This window comes from Gossypium hirsutum, chromosome A05, assembly GCF_007990345.1.
Source record: "Gossypium hirsutum isolate 1008001.06 chromosome A05, Gossypium_hirsutum_v2.1, whole genome shotgun sequence".
NCBI classification, from domain to species: domain Eukaryota; kingdom Viridiplantae; phylum Streptophyta; class Magnoliopsida; order Malvales; family Malvaceae; genus Gossypium; species Gossypium hirsutum.
Genome location: NC_053428.1, coordinates 51,459,105 through 51,466,085, shown reverse-complemented (window position 1 = coordinate 51,466,085; position 6,981 = coordinate 51,459,105). Strand labels below are relative to the sequence as shown.

General features: G+C 38.1%; 2 non-coding genes across 2 annotated transcripts; both read left to right on the top strand.

Moving 5' to 3' along the window:
• The first annotated feature begins 2,938 nt into the window (after nt 1-2,938).
• Nucleotides 2,939-3,044, top strand: LOC121229986 (small nucleolar RNA R71). The gene has a single exon (XR_005927937.1). It is a non-coding gene; the product is annotated as a small nucleolar RNA R71 (small nucleolar RNA).
• Nucleotides 3,045-6,177: 3,133 nt separating this feature from the next.
• LOC121230046 (small nucleolar RNA R71) lies at nt 6,178-6,284 on the top strand. Its single transcript, XR_005927998.1, has one exon. It is a non-coding gene; the product is annotated as a small nucleolar RNA R71 (small nucleolar RNA).
• Nucleotides 6,285-6,981: the final 697 nt, after the last annotated feature.

Here is a 6,981-nt window from a genome sequence, read left to right as displayed (position 1 = left end):
AAAACTTACAAACTTGGGCTGGAGATTCGGTGTGCCACCTTCTAAAAACTTAATTTTAGAAAACCGATTTTAATCTTTAAAATCATCTATGTGTAAAGACAAAATATTGGAAACATTCTCGAAAACAATTTATAATCAAGTTCCAAAAAAAATGATTTTTGAAAACCTTTATTCAGTGCTTCTTTACAAACTCCTATTTTTAGACCCGTTCCACGGCCAAGTTGTTGCAACTTGGCTCTGATACTACTAAATGTAACACCCCAAACCCAGCCCAAATGTTATGGCCAGATCTGACGTGTCACATGGACTTACGACTTAGTATGCATTCGCTGGTTTAAGTGATTGGGGTGGTCTTTGTAAAAATAGCGGTTGAATGAAAAGCCGGTTTATCAATCTTTACGCTATCCATTTCTTGTGCTTGTTGAGTCTTGAAAATGTTCAATAATTTTGAAAACCCGCGCAGCGTAACACTAGCAGTTTCATCATAGTATAAAAATAATTAGAAAATAAAACCATAGCGGAAAAAGAAATTAAAATAGCGGCCTTATTACAACTTCAAACCCAAAATTAAATCAGAATATAAAAATAATAAAAATAAACTAACTTACAAAAACCAACTTTACAGATAATGTGGCCACTCCGAATCCCTCACAGCTTCAAGCCCACTATGGTTGGGGATTTCCTGCAGAGATGAAAATAAAGAGTCAGTTCGGTAAACTCAGTGTGTAACATAACCCAACCATAGCCCAAAACAGATCAAACCTCAGAGTCAGACTTATTTGGGCCTTGGCCCAGTACAGAAATCAGAATGAAACCCATAGGCCCATAGCAAATACAGAACAAATATATCATGAATGCAAAAATCGCAACCTAGAGCCATCCATAACACCCCCGTACCAGCCTTACACCATGTGGGGAGACTACTCGACCCACCCAACCGCTACACACCACAGAAGTTGCAGCGAGGCTGCCAAATATTGTGACGAAGTCACTAGATACAGATATTGTGGCTAGGCCACCAGAACAGATACATATATATGTGGCGAAGCCACTAGATTGCAGCGAGGTTGCCAGATATTGTGACGAAGTCACCAGAACAGATATATGTGGCGAGGCCACCAGATTGCAGCAAAGCTGCCAGAACGCTTCCTCCATCAATATAAACCCATGTCCCATGCAACAAAAATAATATGTTATGGCATACGTATACAGAAACAGAACATCATGCTTTTTAGAAAAAAATAACCCTAGGGGTAAATCATAATTTTGCATGCGTAACGGTATTTCAGTAACTATTACCTATTGCTAAGGTTTCATGCTCATTCTAACGTTTACCAAGTAATCAGAATTACTTACCTCGTCTTTTTACCAAAGTGGGCCCGTTGGCCCATTGGCCCATTTTCGGCCCATTAAGCCCAAAAATACCGTTGTGCATGAAAATGCGCACTCTGCACTCTAATCATCCAAATGCACCATATTCATTAACAACTGTCTCACGAGCGCTCCCAAGCTCGCGAGTTTACAAAATACCAATGTTTCAGTAATTCGGCTTTTACCGATTCAGTCTAAGGGAGGGTGTCGCTTACACACCTGGTTGATGATAATTGATAACGATATCTCCCACGCGATAATCATACAATCGATCACTAACACATTAGACTTACGAATTGACAAAAACTAACATAAATCTACGTCAACTAAACCAATCATCCCACAAGTTAGTCATTTACGAACGAGGGGTAAAATAGTCATTTTACCCTCCAGGGGTAAATAAGTAGTCCTACCCTACAGGGGTATTTCGGTATTTCTACCCTACAAGGGTATTTCGGTATTTCTACCCTACAAGGGTATTTCGGTAATTTTGTAAATCGAGGGTAAAACGGTAATTCTGTAAATTAGGGGTACTTTGCTAATTTTACAAGTCGAGGCTATTTCAATAATTTGGTAAACTATTCTAAACAGGGATAACAATACGAATGGGCCTAAAGCTCATTCTCGACCCAAATGGGCCCACACGCTCGTGTGACCCTTTTAGCCCAAATCTAGCCACAGATATAGATTCACCTAGCCTAGTCCAATTTTTACTACAGAATCAAACAACTTATCCAATTGGGCCTATAGGCCCATTAGGCCCACATGGCCCCTTTCGGCCCATCGCGGCCCGTAGTAGCCACCCTACAGCTAGAGTAGTGAGAAATACACACCTGTTAGGAGACTGCAGTTAATCTGCGCTCCAAACACTCTTAGTTGACACCCAACCCAAACGAGCACGTCACAAAGCGAAAGGGATCAGCCAAGAAGGGTATGCCTACTCTCCTCATTGTTTGCTCTATTTAAAGCCAGCTCTCCATCTACTCTTATGTTAGCTTCCCGATGTGGGATCCCTCCATCACCAGAGTTTAAAACTAACACCAACTCTTGCCGTCCCAACATAGAAAAATAATCAACCTTTGCGTGCCAAGGGATTCGAACCACATGCCAACTCACGCCACCACTACTAGGCCATCAACTCATTTGTGTCATAAATCCAACACATTAAACTTTAAAGCGCACCTACTTGCTTCCAGGTTTATTAAAAAGAAAAACCAAAATATATTGCAAAAGCCAAGACTTGAACCTTGGACCCCTTGCTTCCTCTATGGCGTCACTTCCTTGTCCCCTAAGTGGCGCCACCTTGCCACTACACCACACTCCTTTTTGTGTCATCTTTTACCCCTTTACTCTTAAAAGCTCAAATGCCAATTGCATCACCTGTTCATAAAATTAAAATTTCGAAGACTACCACGGATTTAACATAAGTTTGGGCCTTCCAAAGGCCCACTAACCTACTAAAATATATATTTTAACCAACCAGAACACACACAAATTTTAAAAATCACAGAAACATCGAAAACCCAAAAATTAGGGCGTTACAGTTTGAACCTGTAGCCAAAGCAGTAACCCGTGGTGAGGGCACCTTCTTAGTAAGTCTTTGTATCTCTCCCATGCATCATAAAGAGTTTCTAAGTCTATCTGCACAAACGAAGAGACATCATTACGTAATTTAGCCATTTTAGCTAGTAAAAAATATTTTAATAGAAATTTTTCTGTCATTTGTTCCCAAGTGGTGATTGATCCTCGTGGTAATGAGTCCAACCACTGTTTAACTTTGTTTCGCACTGAAAAAGGGAATAACCAAAGATGAATGGCATCATCAGAAACACAATTAATTTTAAATGTATCGCATAGTTCTAAGAAGTTTGCTAAGTGAGCATTGGGATCCTCATCCTGCAAACTATCAAACTAAACAAATTGTTGTATCATTCAAATTGCGTTAGGTTTTAGTTCAAAAGCATTTGCAGCTAAAGTAGGTCTAACTATGCTCGATCCAGTTCCTGTTAAAAAAGGTTAAGCATAATTATACATAGTGCGTGGAGCAGGATTTCGATTAACCGCAATTGCAAGAGGTAGCTGATTGTCTTGGTTTTCATCCATCTCTTTGGTTGGGGGTTGAGTATCGTTCTCTTGCTTGTTCTCTGTGTATCTTAAGCTTCGCCTTATTTCTCTTTGATGTCTGCGAACTGTGCGATCAATTTCTTCGTCAAAAAGTAGTGGTCCTGACGGGTTTTTTCTAGTCATAAACTATAAAAACCTGCCAAGAAAAAGAAAAAAAAAGTACATTAATAAATAATAATAAATTAAATTAAATCAAATTAAATTGCAAGAAAAATAAATGGCTAAAGTAATAAAAATTGAGCGTTCCTAATATCTTAGTTCCCCGGTAACGGCGCCAAAAACTTGATCGCGTTAATTCGTAATAGGTTTTAAATATTTATAATTAATCATTCTTGAAACTAACTATTATTGCGATGTAGGCAAGTGTACCTATCGAACAGTAGTATAGTTTTAGCAAGACCGGATTGTCGAACCCAAAGGAACTAAAAGTACTAGTAATGAATGTCTTTTTATTATCTCGCCTAAGAATAAAGAGGTTTTGTTTTAACTAACTAATTATCTAAACTAAGAACTCACAGAGAATAGAATTGGGGAATTGCTTTTGGGAAAATCAATTGAATGAAGACAATACCTAAGGAAAAATCCACATAGACTATACTTCTTATTCTGGCTCCGAATCGGATGATTTATTCACTTAACTTGTTCCATAGAGATCCCTAAGTTATGTTATTATCCCTATTCAAGACTAATAGTGTCTAATCCATAGATTGAATAAATTGAGACCTTTCTCTAATTAACACCCTAGGGTTGCATCAACTCGATCTATGGATCCCCTTATTAGGTTTCACCCTAATCCGGCAAAATCTTGTCACCCTATGTCTAGGCGCGCAAACAACTCCGCTTGATTATGACAAATGTACTCTTAGACTGGGTCTATTCCTTCTCTGAATAAGAGCTTATCTTGAATCAATATCCTGGGATATCAAAACAAGAATTAAGAATACATAATTAATAACAAGTTAAATATTTATCATACGATTCAGAAAATAATAACAAGATTCGTCTTAGGTTTCATTCCCTTTAGGTATTTAGGGGTTTTAGTTCATATCTAAATAAGAAAACATCTCAGAATAATAAAGAATACAAAACATAAAGAAAACTCAAAACTCCTAAAGGGGAAATTGAGGAGAGATCTTCAGTCTTGACGGTGAATCCAGCTTCTGAGATAGATCAATTGGCTTCCTTGGAGTAATTCCTTACTCCCTATTCTGTGTGCCCCTTTTCTTCCTCCTCTAGGGTGTATTTATAGGCTTTAGAAACCTAAGAGCCCTTAAAATTAGCCTTTTTTGAATTGGACTCAACTTGGGCTCGGCAGGGACACACCCGTGTACGATTACTTTAGGTCATGCTCGAGCCTGCCAAATTGACACGGCCATGTAGTCTGTCCATGTGAGGAGGTCCAGGCAGTGTTGATTTTGTAGTTTGGCCCATTTTCTCTGTTTTTGGCCTATTTTTTGTTCCTTTTGCTCTCCTCTGCTCCCCCTAAGTATAGAACATGAAATTAAAGCATTAGAAGTATCGAATTCACCAATTCTAATGGGAAATCATCCATAAAATTCATTAAACATTGGGTAAAAATATGTATAAATTACAGTTTATCAAATAGCTGAGCAAACTACATTTAGTTTCACATGCGAAGCCTCGTCCAACTTCCGCTTATTTGCTAAAAGCTCCTTTAAGAATTTCATTGTGTTTGGCATCTGCGATAGAGCTTCAATAAATGGTAAGTTAATATGTAATTTTTTTAAGAGTTTAAGGAATTTATCAAATTGTTCATCCGAGCGGTCTTTCCTTGTCGCATTAGGGTATGGCACACGAGGTTTGTATTCTATACTTATCGGTTTCTGCTCATTGTTGTCTACCTCACCTTTGCCTTTGCTTATCTCAGTTTCTTGCCTTGGTTCTAATTCAAGTGTGACTAACCCTTCCTCATCTTGACTAGTAATCGCGTTGAGTTGCTCCCCTAGGTTAGATTTTGTATTGCATGGCAAGCTACCTTGTGGTCATTCAGAAATCAACTTGGAAAGCTATCCAATCTGAGTTTCGAGCCCTTTGATCGATGCTTGTTGATTCTTAAGTGCTGTCTCGGTATTCTGAAAATGAGTTTCTGACACCGAGTTGAATTTGGTTAGCATCTCCTCAAGGTTTGGCTTCTTTTCTTACTGGTAAATTGGTTATTGAAACCCCGAAGGATGTTGTGGCCTTTGATTTTTTTGACCGCCCCACGAGAAATTAGGATGGTTTCTCCAACCTGCATTATAAGTGTTACTATATGGGTTATTTATGGATCTAGAGTTATTGTTACCCATATATTGGACTTGTTCCTCCTCGATGCTAGGGTTGAAGGGTTGATATTCAATGCATTCTCCTCCTCCATTCGAATAGCACCTCATGACCGGGTGAACATGTGAAGAACTAAGAAAACCATCAATTTTCTTATTTAAGAGTTCTACCTGATTAGAGAGCATGGTGACCGAATCGACATTATAAGCACCAGCTATTTTCGTTGGCTTTGTCCTCATGACTTGCCACTGATAGTTATTCAATGACATCTCCTCTATAAACTCATAAGCATCTTCAGGTGTTTTATTATTGATTGTTCCTCTAGTGGCTGCATCAATCATCTGCCAAGAAGAAGAATTCAGGCCATTATGGAACGTTTGAACCTGTAGCCAAAATGGTAACCTATGGTGAGTGCATCTTCTTAAAAGGTCCTTGTATCTCTCCCATGCATTGTAGAGTGTTTCTAAATCCATCTGCACAAAAGAAGAGATATCATTACGTAATTTGGCTGCTTTAGCCAATGGAAAATATTTTAATAATAATTTTTAGGTCATTTGTTCCCAAGTAGTGATTGACCCTCATGGTAACGAGTTCAACCATTGTTTAGCCTTATTCTTTAATGTAGAGGGAAACAACCGAAGACGTATGGCATCATCAGAAACGCCATTGATTTTAAATGTATCACAAAATTCCAGGAAATTTGCCAAGTGAGCGTTGGGATCCTCGTCCTGCAAACCATCAAACTGAACAAACTATTGTATCATTTGAATTGTGATAGGTTTTAGTTCAAAATTATTTGCATCTACAGTAGGTCTAACTATGCTCGATTTAGTTCCTATTAAAAAAGGTTTAGCATAATCATACATAGTGCGCGGAGCAGGATTTTGATTAACAGCAATTGTAGAAGGTAGCGGATTTTCTTGGTTTTTAGCCATCTCCTCAGTTGTGGTTTGAATATCATCCTCTTGCTCTTTCTCTGTGTATCTTAAGCTTCGCCTTATTTCTCTATGGTTTCTGCGAGCTGTGCGATTGATTTCTTCGTCAAAAAGTAGTGGTCCTGATGAGTTTCTTCTAGTCATAAACTATAAAAACCTGCCAAGAGAAAGAAAAAGTAAATTAATAAATAATAATAATAATATAGAATTAACTTGCAAGAAAAATAAATGGCTAAAGTAATAAAAATTAAGTGTTCCTGATATCTTA